This window comes from Magnolia sinica, chromosome 3 (assembly GCF_029962835.1).
Source record: "Magnolia sinica isolate HGM2019 chromosome 3, MsV1, whole genome shotgun sequence".
Classification (NCBI taxonomy): Eukaryota; Viridiplantae; Streptophyta; class Magnoliopsida; order Magnoliales; family Magnoliaceae; genus Magnolia; species Magnolia sinica.
In genome coordinates this window covers 51,095,022-51,107,580 of record NC_080575.1, presented here as the reverse complement: position 1 = coordinate 51,107,580, position 12,559 = coordinate 51,095,022, and the positions used below count along the sequence as shown (strand labels likewise).

Below are 12,559 nucleotides of genomic sequence, written 5' to 3'. Positions count from 1 at the left end.
GGAGTTGAGATTAGGATTAAGTGTAGGTTTAGGTTTAGGGATTTTCGAATACTTTTAGGTTATAGGTTATAGGTTTAGGTTTAGTTTTAGGTTAAGGTTTAGGTTTAGGTTTAGGTTATAAGAGATAGGTTTAGGGAATTGGGAATAGGTTAAGGTTTAGGTTTTGGAACTCGGGTTTGGGTTCGGGTTCGGGATCAGGTTTAGGTTTGGCTTTTCAAGTTTAGGTTTAGGTTTAGGTTAGGGGTTGAGATTAGGATTAGGTGTAGGTTTAGCTTTAGGGATCTGGGAATACATTTAGGTTTTAGGTTTAGGTTTAGGTTTTAGATTATAAGTAGAGGTTTAGGTTTTAGGTTTAGGTTTAGGTTAGGTTATAGGTTATTAGTTTAGTTTATGGGTTATAGGTTAAGGTATTAGGTCATAGGTTTTGGTTTAGGTTAAGTTTATAGGTTATGGTTAAGGTTTAGGTTTAGGTTTAGGATGAGGTTTAGGTTTAGGTTATAATCTATTGGTTTAGGGAATTGAGAATAGGTTAAGGTTTAGGTTTAGGAAATCGGGTTCAGGTTCGGGATTGGGTTTAGGTTTAGGTTTAGGTTAGGGAGTTGGGATTAGGATTAGGTGTAGGTTTAGGTTTAGGGATTTGAGAATACATTTAAGTTTTAGGTTTATGTTTAGGTTTTATGTTATAGGTTAAGGTTTAGGTTTTAGGTTTAGGTTAAGGTTAGGTTATAAGTTATAAGTTTAGGTTATATGTTATAGATTGAGGTTCTAGGTCATAGGTTGTAGTTTTGGTTGAGGTTATAGGTTTAGGTTTAGGTTTAGGTTATAAGCTATAGGTTTAGGGAATTAAGAATAGATTAAGGTTTAAGTTTAGGAAATCGGGTTCCGGTTTGGGATCAGGTTTAGGTTTGGGTTTTCAAGTTTAGGTTTAGGTTTAGGTTAGGGAGTTGAGATTAGGATTAGGTGTAGGTTCAGGTTTAGGGATTTGAGAATACATTTAGGTTTTAGGTTTAGGTTTAGGTTATTGGTTATAGGTTTACGTTTAGGTTTAGGTTAAGGTTTAGGTTTCGGTTTAGGTTTAGGTTTAGGTTAAGTTTAGGTTTAGGTTATAAGCTATAGGTTTAGGGAATTGAGAATAGGTTAAGGTTTAGGTTTAGAAAATCGGGGTGGGGTTCGGAATCGGGTTTCGGTTTGCGTTTTGAAGTTTAGGTTTAGGTTTAGGTTAGGGAGTTGAGATTAGGATTAAGTGTAGGTTTAGGTTTGGGGATTTGAGAATACATTTAGGTTTTAGGTTTTAGGTTAAGGTTTAGGTTTTACGTTTAGGTTAAGGTTAGGTTATAGGTTATAAGTTTAGGTTATAGTTTAAGTTTTTAGGTCATAGGTTTTGGTTTAGGTTAAGGTTATAGGTTTAGGTTAAGGTTAAGGTTTAGGTTTAGGTTTAGGTTAAGGTTTAGTTTTAGGTTATAAGCTATAGGTTTAGGGAATTGAGAATAGGTTAAGGTTTAGGTTTAAGAAATCGGGTTCGGGTTCAGGATCAGGTTTAGGTTTGGGTTTTCAAGTTTAGGTTTAGGTTAGGGAGTTGAGATTAGGATTAGGTGTACGGTAACGTTAGGTTATAGTGTATAAGTTTTGGTTATAGGCTATAGGTTAAGGTCTTAGGTCATAGGTTTTGTTTTAGCTTAAGATAGGTTTAGGTTCTGGTTTAGGTTAAGGTTTAGGTTAGGTTAAGGTTAAGGTTTAGGTTTAGGTTATAAGCTATAAGTTTAGGGAATTGAGAATAGGTTAAGGTTTTGGTTTGAGAAATCGGGTTCGTGTTCAGGATCGGGTTAAGGTTTGGGTTTTCAAGTTTAGGTTTAGGTTTAAGTTAGGGAGTTGAGATTAGGATTAAGTGAAGGTTTAGGTTTAGGGATTTGAGAATAAATTTAAGTTTTAGGTTTAAGTTTTGGTTATAGGTTATAGGTTTAGGTTAAGGTTTAGGTTAAGGTTAAGGTTTAGGTTTAGGTTATAAGCTATAGGTTTAGGGAATTGAGAATAAGTTAAGGTTTAGGTTTAGGAAATCGGGTTTGGGTTTGGGTTCGGGATCGGGTTTAGGTTTGGCTTTTCAAGTTTAGGTTTATGTTTAGGTTAGGGAGTTGAGATTAGGATTAGGTGTAGGTTTAGGTTTAGGGATTCGAGAATACATTTAGTTTTTAGGTTTAGGTTCAGGTTTTAGGTTATAGGTAAGGGTTTAGGTTTTAGGTTTAGGTTATGGTTAGGTTATAGGTTATAAGTTTAGGTTATAGCTTGTAGGTTAAGCTCTTAGGTCATAGGTTTTGGATTAGGTTAAGGTTATAGGTTTTGGTTTAGGTTTAGGTTAACGTTATGGTTAAGGTTATAAACTATACGTTTAGGGAATTGAGAATAGGTTAAGGTTTAGGTTTAGGAAATCGGGTTCGGGTTCGGGATCGGGTTAAGTTTTGGGTTTTCAAGTTTAGGTTTAGGTTTAGGTTAGGGAGTTGAGATTAGGATTAAGTGTAGGTTTAGGTTTAGGGATTTTCGAATACTTTTAGGTTATAGGTTATAGGTTTAGGTTTAGTTTTAGGTTAAGGTTTAGGTTTAGGTTTAGGTTATAAGAGATAGGTTTACGGAATTGGGAATAGGTTGAGGTTTAGGTTTTGGAACTCGGGTTTGGGTTCGGGTTCGGGATCAGGTTTAGGTTTGGCTTTTCAAGTTTAGGTTTAGGTTTAGGTTAGGGGGTTGAGATTAGGATTAGGTGTAGGTTTAGCTTTAGGGATCTGGGAATACATTTAGGTTTTAGGTTTAGGTTTAGGTTTTAGATTATAAGTAGAGGTTTAGGTTTTAGGTTTAGGTTTAGGTTAGGTTATAGGTTATTAGTTTAGGTTATTGGTTATAGGTTAAGGTATTAGGTCATAGGTTTTGGTTTAGGTTAAGTTTATTGGTTATGGTTAAGGTTTAGGTTTAGTTTTAGGATGAGGTTTAGGTTTAGGTTCTAATCTATTGGTTTAGGGAATTGAGAATAGGTTAAGGTTTAGGTTTAGGAAATCGGGTTCAGGTTCGGGATTGGGTTTAGGTTTAGGTTTAGGTTAGGGAGTTGGGATTAGGATTAGGTGTAGGTTTAGGTTTAGGGATTTGAGAATACATTTAAGTTTTAGGTTTATGTTTAGGTTTTATGTTATAGGTTAAGATTTAGGTTTTAGGTTTAGGTTAAGGTTAGGTTATAAGTTATAAGTTTAGGTTATATGTTATAGATTGAGGTTCTAGGTCATAGGTTGTAGTTTTGGTTGAGGTTATAGGTTTAGGTTTAGGTTTAGGTTATAAGCTATAGGTTTAGGGAATTAAGAATAGATTAAGGTTTAAGTTTAGGAAATCGGGTTCCGGTTCGGGATCAGGTTTAGGTTTGGGTTTTCAAGTTTAGGTTTAGGTTTAGGTTAGGGAGTTGAGATTAGGATTAGGTGTAGGTTCAGGTTTAGGGATTTGAGAATACATTTAGGTTTTAGGTTTAGGTTTAGGTTATTGGTTATAGGTTTACGTTTAGGTTTAGGTTAAGGTTTAGGTTTCGGTTTAGGTTTAGGTTTAGGTTAAGTTTAGGTTTAGGTTATAAGCTATAGGTTTAGGGAATTGAGAATAGGTTAAGGTTTAGGTTTAGAAAATCGGGGTGGGGTTCAGAATCGGGTTTCGGTTTGCGTTTTGAAGTTTAGGTTTAGGTTTAGGTTAGGGAGTTGAGATTAGGATTAAGTGTAGGTTTAGGTTTGGGGATTTGAGAATACATTTAGGTTTTAGGTTTTAGGTTAAGGTTTAGGTTTTACGTTTAGGTTAAGGTTAGGTTATAGGTTATAAGTTTAGGTTATAGTTTAAGTTTTTAGGTCATAGGTTTTGGTTTAGGTTAAGGTTATAGGTTTAGGTTAAGGTTAAGGTTTAGGTTTAGGTTTAGGTTAAGGTTTAGGTTTAGGTTATAAGCTATAGGTTTAGGGAATTGGGAATAGGTTAAGGTTTAGGTTTAGGAAATCGGGTTCGGGTTCAGGATCAGGTTTAGGTTTGGGTTTTCAAGTTTAGGTTTAGGTTAGGGAGTTGAGATTAGGATTAGGTGTACGGTAACGTTAGGTTATAGTGTATAAGTTTTGGTTATAGGCTATAGGTTAAGGTCTTAGGTCATAGGTTTTGTTTTAGCTTAAGATAGGTTTAGGTTCTGGTTTAGGTTAAGGTTTAGGTTAGGTTAAGGTTAAGGTTTAGGTTTAGGTTATAAGCTATAAGTTTAGGGAATTGAGAATAGGTTAAGGTTTTGGTTTGAGAAATCGGGTTCGTGTTCAGGATCGGGTTAAGGTTTGGGTTATAGGTTATAGGTTATAAGTTTAGGTTATAGCTTGTAGGTTAAGCTCTTAGGTCATAGGTTTTGGATTAGGTTAAGGTTATAGGTTTTGGTTTAATTTTTAGGTTTCGGTTTAGGTTTTAGGTTATAGGTAAAGGTTTAGGTTTTAGGTTTAGTTTATGGTTATGTTATAGGTTATAAGTTTAGGTTATAGCTTATAGGTTAAGGTTTTAGGTCATAGGTTTTGGTTTAGATTAAGGTTATAGGTTTAGGTTAAGGTTTAGGTGTAGGTTTAGGTTTAGGTTATAATATATAGGTTTAGCGAATTGAGAATTGGTTAAGGTTTAGGTTTAGGAAATCGGGTTGGTGTTCGGGTATGGGATTGGGTTTAGGTTTGGGTTTTCTAGTAAAGGTTTAGGTTTAGGTTAGGGGGTTGAGATTAGGATTAGTTGTAGGTTTAGGTTTAGGGATTTGAGAAAACATTTAGGTTTTAGGTTTACGTTTAGGTTTTACGTTATAGGTTAAGGTTTAGGTTTTAGGTTCAGGTTAAGGTTCGGTTATAGGTTATAAGTTTAGGTTATAGGTTATAGGTTAAGGTTTCAGGTCATAGGTTTTGGTTTAGGTTAAGGTTATATGTTTATGTTTAGGTTTAGGTTTAGGTTATAAGCTATAGGTTTAGGGAATTGAGAATAGGTTAAGGTTTAGGTTTTGGAAATCGGGTTCGGGTTCGGGATCGAGTTAAGGTTGGGGTTTTCAAGTTTAGGCTTAGGTTTAAGTTAGGGAGTTGAGATTAGGATTAAGTGTAGGTTTAGGTTTAGGGATTTGAGAATACAATTAGGTTTTAGGTTTAGGTTTAGGTTATAGGTTATAGGTTTAGGTTTGGTTTTAGGTTAAGGTTTAGGTTTAGGTTTAGGTTATAAGCTATATGTTTAGGGAATTGAGAATGGGTTAAGGTTTAGGTTTAGGAAATCAGGTTCGGGTTTGGGTTCGGGATCGGGTTTAGGTTTGGCTTTTCAAGTTTAGGTTTAGGTTTAGCTTAAGGTGTTGAGATTAGGATTAGGTGTAGGTTTAGGTTTATGGATTTGTGAATACATTTAGGTTTTAGGTTTAGGTTTAAGTTTTAGGTTATAAGTAAAGGTTTAAGTTTTAGGTTTTAGGTAAGGTTAACTTATAGGTTATAAGTTTAGGTTATAAGTTATAGGTTAAGGTTTTAGGTCATAGGTTTTGGTTTACGTTAAGGTTATAGGTTTAGGTTAAGGTTTAGGTTTAATTTTTGGATGAGGTTTCGGTTTAGGTTATAATCTATATGTTTAGGGAATTGAGAATAGGTAAAGGTTTAGGTTTAGGAAATCGGGTTCAGGTTCGGGATCGGGTTTAGGTTTGGGTTTTCAAGTTTAGGTTTAAGTTTAGGTTAGGGAGTTGAGATTAGGGTTAGGTGTAGGTTTAGGTTTAGGGATTTGAGAATACATTTAGGTTATAGGTTTAGGTTTAGGTTATAGGTTATAGATTTACGTTTAGGTTTAGGTAAAGGTTTAGGTTTAGGTTTAGGTTTAGGTTTAGGTTAAGTTTAGGTTTAGGTTATAAGCTCTAGGTTTAGGGAATTGAGAATAGGTTAAGGTTTAGGTTTAGGAAATCGGGTTGGGGTTCGGGATCGGGCTTAGGTTTGCATTTTGAAGTTTACGTTTAGGTTTAGGTTAGGGAGTTGAGATTAGGATTAGGTGGAGGTTTAGGTTTAGGGATTTGAGAATACATTTAGATTTTAGGTTTAGGTTTAGGTTTTAGGTTTTAGATGAAGGTTTAGGTTAAGGTTAGGTTATTGGTTATAGGTTTAGGTTATAGTTTAAGGTTTTAGGTCATAGGTTTTGGTTTCGGTTAAGGTAATAGGTTTAGGTTAAGGTTTAGGTTTAGGTTTAGGTTTAGGTTATAAGCTGTAGGTTTAGGGAATTGAGAATAGGTTAAGGTTTAGGTTTAGGAAATCGTGTTCGGGTTCGGGATCAGGTTTAGGTTTGGGTTTTCAAGTTTAGGTTTAGGTTTAGGTTAGGGAGTTAAGATTAGGATTAGGTATATGTTTTGGTTTATGGATTTGAGAATACATTTAGGTTTTAGGTTTAGGTTTAGGTTTAGGGTTATAGGTTAAAGTTTAGGTTTTAGGTTTAGGGTAACGTTAGGTTATAGTTTATAAGTTTTGGTTGTAGGTTATAGGTTAAGGTTTTAGGTCATAGGTTTTGTTTTAGGTTAAGATAGGTTTAGGTTAAGGTTTAGGTTTAGGTTAAGGTTAATGTTTAGGTTTAGGTTATAAGCTATAAGTTTAGGGAATTGAGAATAGGTTAAGGTTTTGGTTTTGGAAATAGGGTTCGGGTTCGGGATCGGGTTAAGGTTTGGATTTTCAAGTTTAGGTTTAGGTTTAGGTTAGGGAGTAGAGATTAGGATTAAGTGTAGGTTTAGGTTTAGGGATTTGAGAATACAATTAGGTTTTAGGTTTAGGTTTAGGTTACAGGTTATAGGTTTAGGTTATGTTTTAGGTTATGGTTTAGGTTTAGATTTAGGTTATAAGCTATAGGTTTAGGGAATTGAGAATAGGTTAAGGTATAGGTTTAGGAAATCAGGTTCGGGTTCGGGTTCGGGATCGGGTTTAGGTTTGGCTTTTCAAGTTCAGGTTTAGGTTTAGGTTAAGGTGTTGAGATTAGGATTAGGTGTAGGTTTAGCTTTAGGGATTTGATAATACATTTAGGTTTTAGGTTTAGGTTTAGGTTTTAGATTATAAGTAAAGGTTTAGGTTTTATGTTTAGGGTAAGGTTAGCTTATACGTTATAAGTTTAGGTTATGGGTTATAGGTTAAGGTTTTAGGTCATAGGTTTTGGTTTACGTTAAGGTTATAGGTTTAGGTTAAGGTTTAGGTTGAGGTTTAGGTTTAGGTTATAATCTATAGGTTTAGGGAATTGAGAATAGGTTAAGGTTTAGGTTTAGGAAATCGGGTTCAGGTTCGAGATCGGGTTTAGGTTTAGGTTTAGGTTAGGTAGTTGGGATTAGGATTAGGTGTAGGTTTAGGTTTCGGGATTTGAGAATACATTTAGGTTTTAGGTTTAGTTTTAGGTTTTTGGTTATAGGTGAAGGTTGAGGTTTTAGGTTTTGGTTAAGGTTAGGTTATAAGTTGAAAGTTTAGGTTATATGTTATAGGTTAAGGTTTTATGTCATAGGTTTTGGTTTAGGATAAGGTTATAGGTTTAAGTTTAGGTTAAGGTTCATGTTTATGTTTAGGTTATAAGCTATAGGTTTAGGGAATTAAGAATAGGTTAAGGTTTAGGTTTAAGAAATCAGGTTCGGGTTCGGGATCAGGTTTAGGTTTGGGTTTTCAAGTTTAGGTTTAGGTTTAGGTTAGGGAGTTGAGATTAGGATTAGGTGTAGGTATATGTTTAGGGATTTGAGAATACATTTAGGTTTTAGGTTTAGGTTTAGGTTATAGGTAATAGGTTTAGGTTTAGGTTAAGGTTTTGGTTTAGGTTTATGTTTAGGTTTAGGTTAAGTTTAGGTTTAGGTTATAAGCTATAGGTTTAGGCTATTGAGAATAGGTTAAGGTTTAGGTTTAGGAAATCGGGTTCGGGTTCGGGATCAGGTTTAGGTTAGGGTTTTCAAGTTTAGGTTTAGGTTTAGGTTAGGGAGTTAAGATTAGGATTAGGTGTAGGTTTAGGTTTAGGGATTTGAGAATACATTTAGGTTTTTGGTTTTGGTTAAGGTTAGGTTATAAGTTATAAGTTTAGGTTATAGGTTATTGGTTAAGGTTTTAGGTCATAGGTTTTGGTTTAGGTTAAGGTTATAGGTTTAGGTTTAGGTTAAGGTTTAGGTTTAGGTTAGAAGCTATAGGTTTAGGGAATTAAGAATAGGTTAAGGTTTAGGTTTAGGAAATAGGGTTCGGATTCGGGATCTGGTTTAGGTTTGCGTTTTCAAGTTTAGGTTTAGGTTTAGGTTAGGGAGTTGAGATTAGGATTAGGTGTAGGTTTGGGTTTTGGGATTTGAGAACACATTTAGGTTTAGGTTATAGGTTATAGGTTTAGGTTTAGTTTTAGGTTAAGGTTTAGGTTTAAGTTTAGGTTATAAGCTATAGGTTTTTGGAATTGGGAATATGTTAAGGTTTAGGTTTAGGAAATCGGGTTCGGGTTCGGGATCGGGTTAAGTTTTGGGTTTTCAAGTATAGGTTTAGGTTTAGGTTTAGGGATTTGAGAATACATTTAGGTTTTAGGTTTAGGTTTAGGTTATAGGTTATAGGTTATAGGTTTAGGTTTAGTTTTAGGTTATGGTTTAGGTTATAAGCAATAGGTTTAGGGAATTGAGAATAGGTTAAGGTTTAGGTTTAGGAAATCGGGTTGGGGTTGGGGTTCGGGTTCGGGATCGGGTTTAGGTTTAGCTTTTCTAGTTTAGGTTTAGGTTTAGGTTAAGGTGTTGAGATTAGGATTAGGTGTAGGTTTAGCTTTAGGGATTTCAGAATACATTTAGGTTTTAGGTTTAGGTTTAGGTTTTAGGTTATAAGTAAAGGTTTAGGTTTTAGGTTTAGGTTAAAGTTAGGTTATAGGTTATAAGTTTTGGTTATAGGTTATTGGCTAAGGTATTAGGTCATATGTTTTGGTTTAGGCTACGGTTCTAGGTTTAGGTTAAGGTTTATGTTTAGGTTTGGGTTAAGGTTTAGGTTTAGGTTATAATCTATAGGTTTAGGGAATTGAGAATAGGTTAAGCTTTAGGTTTAGGAAATCGGGTTCAGGTTCGAGATCGGGTTTAGGTTTCGTTTTTCAAGTTTAGGTTTAGGTTTAGGTTAGGGAGTTGGAATTTGGATAAGGTGTAGGTTTAGGTTTAGGGATTTGAGAATACATTTAGGTTTTTGGTTTAGGTTTAGGTTTTAGGTTTTAGGTTAAGGTTTAGGTTTTAGGTTTAGGTTAAGGTTAGGTTATAAGTTATAAGTTTAGTTTATATGTTATAGGTTAAGGTTTTAGGTCATTGGTTTTGGTTTAGGTTAAGGTTATAGGTTTAGGTTTGGGTTAAGGTTTAGCCTTAGTTTTAGGTTATAAGCTATAGGTTTAGGGAATTAAGAATAGGTTAAGGTTTAAGTTTAGGAAATCGGGTTCGGGTTCGGGATCAGGTTTAGGTTTGGGTTTTCAAGTTTAGGTTTAGGTTTAGGTTAGGGAGTTGAGATTAGGATTAGGTGTAGGTTTAGGTTTAGGGATTTGAGAATACATTTAGGTTTTAGGTTTAGGTTTAGGTTATAGGTTATAGGTTTAGGTTAAGGTTTAGGTTTAGGTTTAGAAAAAGTTTAGGTTTAGGTTATAAGCTATAGGTTTAGGGAATTGAGAATAGGTTAATTTTAGTTTTAGGAAATCGGGTTCGGGTTCGGGATCAGGTTTAGGTTTGTGTTTTCAAGTTTAGGTTTAATTTTAGGTTAGGGAGTTGAGATTAGGATTAGGTGTAGGTTTAGGTTTAGGGATTTGAGAATACATTTAGGTTTTCGGTTTAGGTTTAGGTTTTAGGATTTAGGTTAAGGTTTAGGTTTTAGGTTTAGGTTAAGGTTTGGTTGTATGTTATAAGTTCAGGTTATAGTTTAAGGTTTTAGGTTATAGGTTTTGGTTTAGGTTAAGGTTATAGGTTTAGGTTAAGGTTTAGGTTTAGGTTATAAGCTATAGGTTTAGGGAATTGAGAATAGGTTAAGGTTTAGGTTTAGGAAATCGGGTTCGTGTTCGGGATCAGGTTTAGGTTTGGGTTTTCAAGTTTAGGTTTAGGTTTAGGTTAGGGAGTTGAGATTAGGATTAGGTGTAGGTTTAGCTTTAGGGATTTGAGAATACATTTAGGTTTTAGGTTTAGGTTTAGGTTATAGGTTATAGGTTTACGTTTAGGTTTAGGTTAAGGTTTAGGTTTAGGTTTAGGTTTAGGTTTAGGTTAAGTTTAGGTTTAGGTTATAAACTATAGGTTTAGGGAATTGAGAATAGGTTAAGGTTTAGGTTTAGGAAATCGGGTTGGGGTTCGGGATCAGGTTTACGTTTGCGTTTTGAAGTTTAGGTTTAGGTTTATGTTAGGGAGTTGAGATTAGGATTAGGTGTAGGTTTAGGTTTAGGGATTTGAGAATACATTTAGGTTTTAGGTTTAGGTTTATGTTTTAGTTTCTAGGTGAAGGTTTAGGTTTTAGGTTTAGGTTTATGTTTTAGTTTCTAGGTGAAGGTTTAGGTTTTAGGTTTAGGTTATGGTTAGGTTATAGGTTATAAGTTTAAGTTATAGTTTAAGGTTTTAGGTCATAGGTTTTGGTTTAGGTTAAGGTTATAGGTTTAGGTGAAGGTTTAGGTTTAGGTTTAGGTTAAGGTTTAGGTTTAGGTTATAAGCTATTGGTTTAGGGAAATAAGAATAGGTTAAGGTTTAGGTTTAGGAAATCAAGTTCGGGTTCGGGATCAGGTTTAGGTTTGGGTTTTCAAGTTTAGGTTTAGGTTTCGGTTATGGAGTTAAGATTAGGATTAGGTGTAGGTTTAGGTTTAGGGATTTGAGAATACATTTAGGTTTTTGGTTTAGGTTTAGGTTTAGGGTTATAGGTTAAGGTTTACGTTTTAGGTTTAGGGTAACGTTAGGTTATAGTTTATAAGTTTTGGTTATAGGTTATAGGTTAAGGTTTTAGGTCATAATTTTTGTTTTAGCTTAAGATAGGTTTTGGTTCAGGTTTAGGTTAAGGTTTAGGTTTAGGTTAAGGTTATGGTTTAGGTTTAGGTTATAAGCTATAAGCTTAGGGAATTGAGATTAGGTTAAGGTTTTGGTTTAGGAAATCGGGTTTGTTTTCTGGATCGGGTTAAGGATTGGGTTTTCAAGTTTAGGTTTAGCTTTAGGTTAGGGAGTTGAGATTAGGATTAAGTGTAGGTTGAGGTTTAGGGATTTGATAATAAATTTAGGTTTTAGGTTCAGGTTTAGGTTATAGGTTATAGGTTTAGGTTTCAGTTTAGGCTAAGGTTTAGTTTTAAGTTAAGGTTTAGGTTTAGGTTATAAGCTATAGGTTTAGAGAATTGAGAATAGGTTAAGGTTTAGGTTTAGGAAATCAGGTTTGGTTTCGGGTTCGGGATCGGGTTTAGGTTTGGGTTTTCAAGTTTAGGTTTAGGTTTATGTTAGGGAGTTGAGATTAGGATTAGGTGTAGGTTTAGGTTTAGGGATTTGAGAATACAATTAGTTTTTAGGTTTAGGTTTATGTTTTAGGTTATAGGTAAAGGTTTAGGTTTTAGGTTTAGGTTATGGTTAGGTTATAGGTTATAATTTTAGGTTATAGCTTATAGGTTAAGGTTTTAGGTCATAGGTTTTGGTTTAGGTTAAGGTATAGGTGTAGGTTTAGGTTGAGGTTTAGGTTTAGGTTATAATCTATAGGTTTAGGAAATTGAGAATTGGTTAAGGTTTAGGTTTAGGAAATCGGGTTGGTGTTCGGGTATGGGATCGGGTTTAGGTTTGGGTTTTCAAGTTTAGGTTTAGGTGTAGGTTAGGGAGTTGAGATTAGGATTAGGTGTAGGTTTAGGTTTAGGGATTTGAGAATACATTTAGGTTTTAGGTTATTGGTTAAGGTTTAGGTTTTAGGTTTAAGTTTTGGTTATAGGTTATAAGTTTAGGTTAAGGTTTAGGTTTAGGTTATAAGCTATAGGTTTAGGGAATTGAGAATAGGTTAAGGTTTAGGTTTAAGAAATCGGGTTTGGGTTCGGGTTCGGGATTGGGTTTAGGTTTGGCTTTTCAAGTTTAGGTTTAGGTTTAGGTTAGGGTCTTGAGATTAGGACTAGGTGTAGGTTTTGGTTTAGGGATTTGAGAATACATTTAGTTTTTAGGTTTAGGTTTAGGTTTTAGGTTATGGTTAGGTTATAGGTTATAAGTTTAGGTTATAGTTTATAGGTTAAGGTTTTAGGTCATATGTTTTTGTTTAGGTTAAGGTTATAGTTACGGTTTAGGTGTTGGTTTAGGTTAAAATCTATAGGTTTAGGGAATTGAGAATTGGTTAAGGTTTAGGTTTAAGAAATCGGGTTGGTGTTCGGGTATGGGATCGGGTTTAGGTTTGGGTTTTCAAGTTAAGGTTTAGGTTTAGGTTATGGAGTTGAGATTAGGATTTGGTGTAGGTTTAGGTTTAGGGATTTGAGAATACATTTAAGTTTTAGGTTTACGTTTAGGTTTTAAGTTATAGGCTTAGGTTTAGGTTTTAGGTTTAGGTTAAGGTTAGGTTATAGGTTATAAGTTTAGGTTATAGGTTGTAGGTTAAGGTTTCAGGTC

At 34.5% G+C, this 12,559-nt stretch overlaps 1 long non-coding RNA gene across 1 annotated transcript in view; it reads left to right on the top strand.

The window, feature by feature from the left end:
* Positions 1-12,559, top strand: part of LOC131239911 (uncharacterized) — a 91,140-nt gene that overhangs the window by 66,212 nt on the left and 12,369 nt on the right. The window contains exon 2 of the long non-coding RNA XR_009168481.1: positions 4,531-4,599. This is a non-coding gene — a long non-coding RNA (uncharacterized LOC131239911). The remainder of the gene's footprint in view (positions 1-4,530; positions 4,600-12,559) is intronic.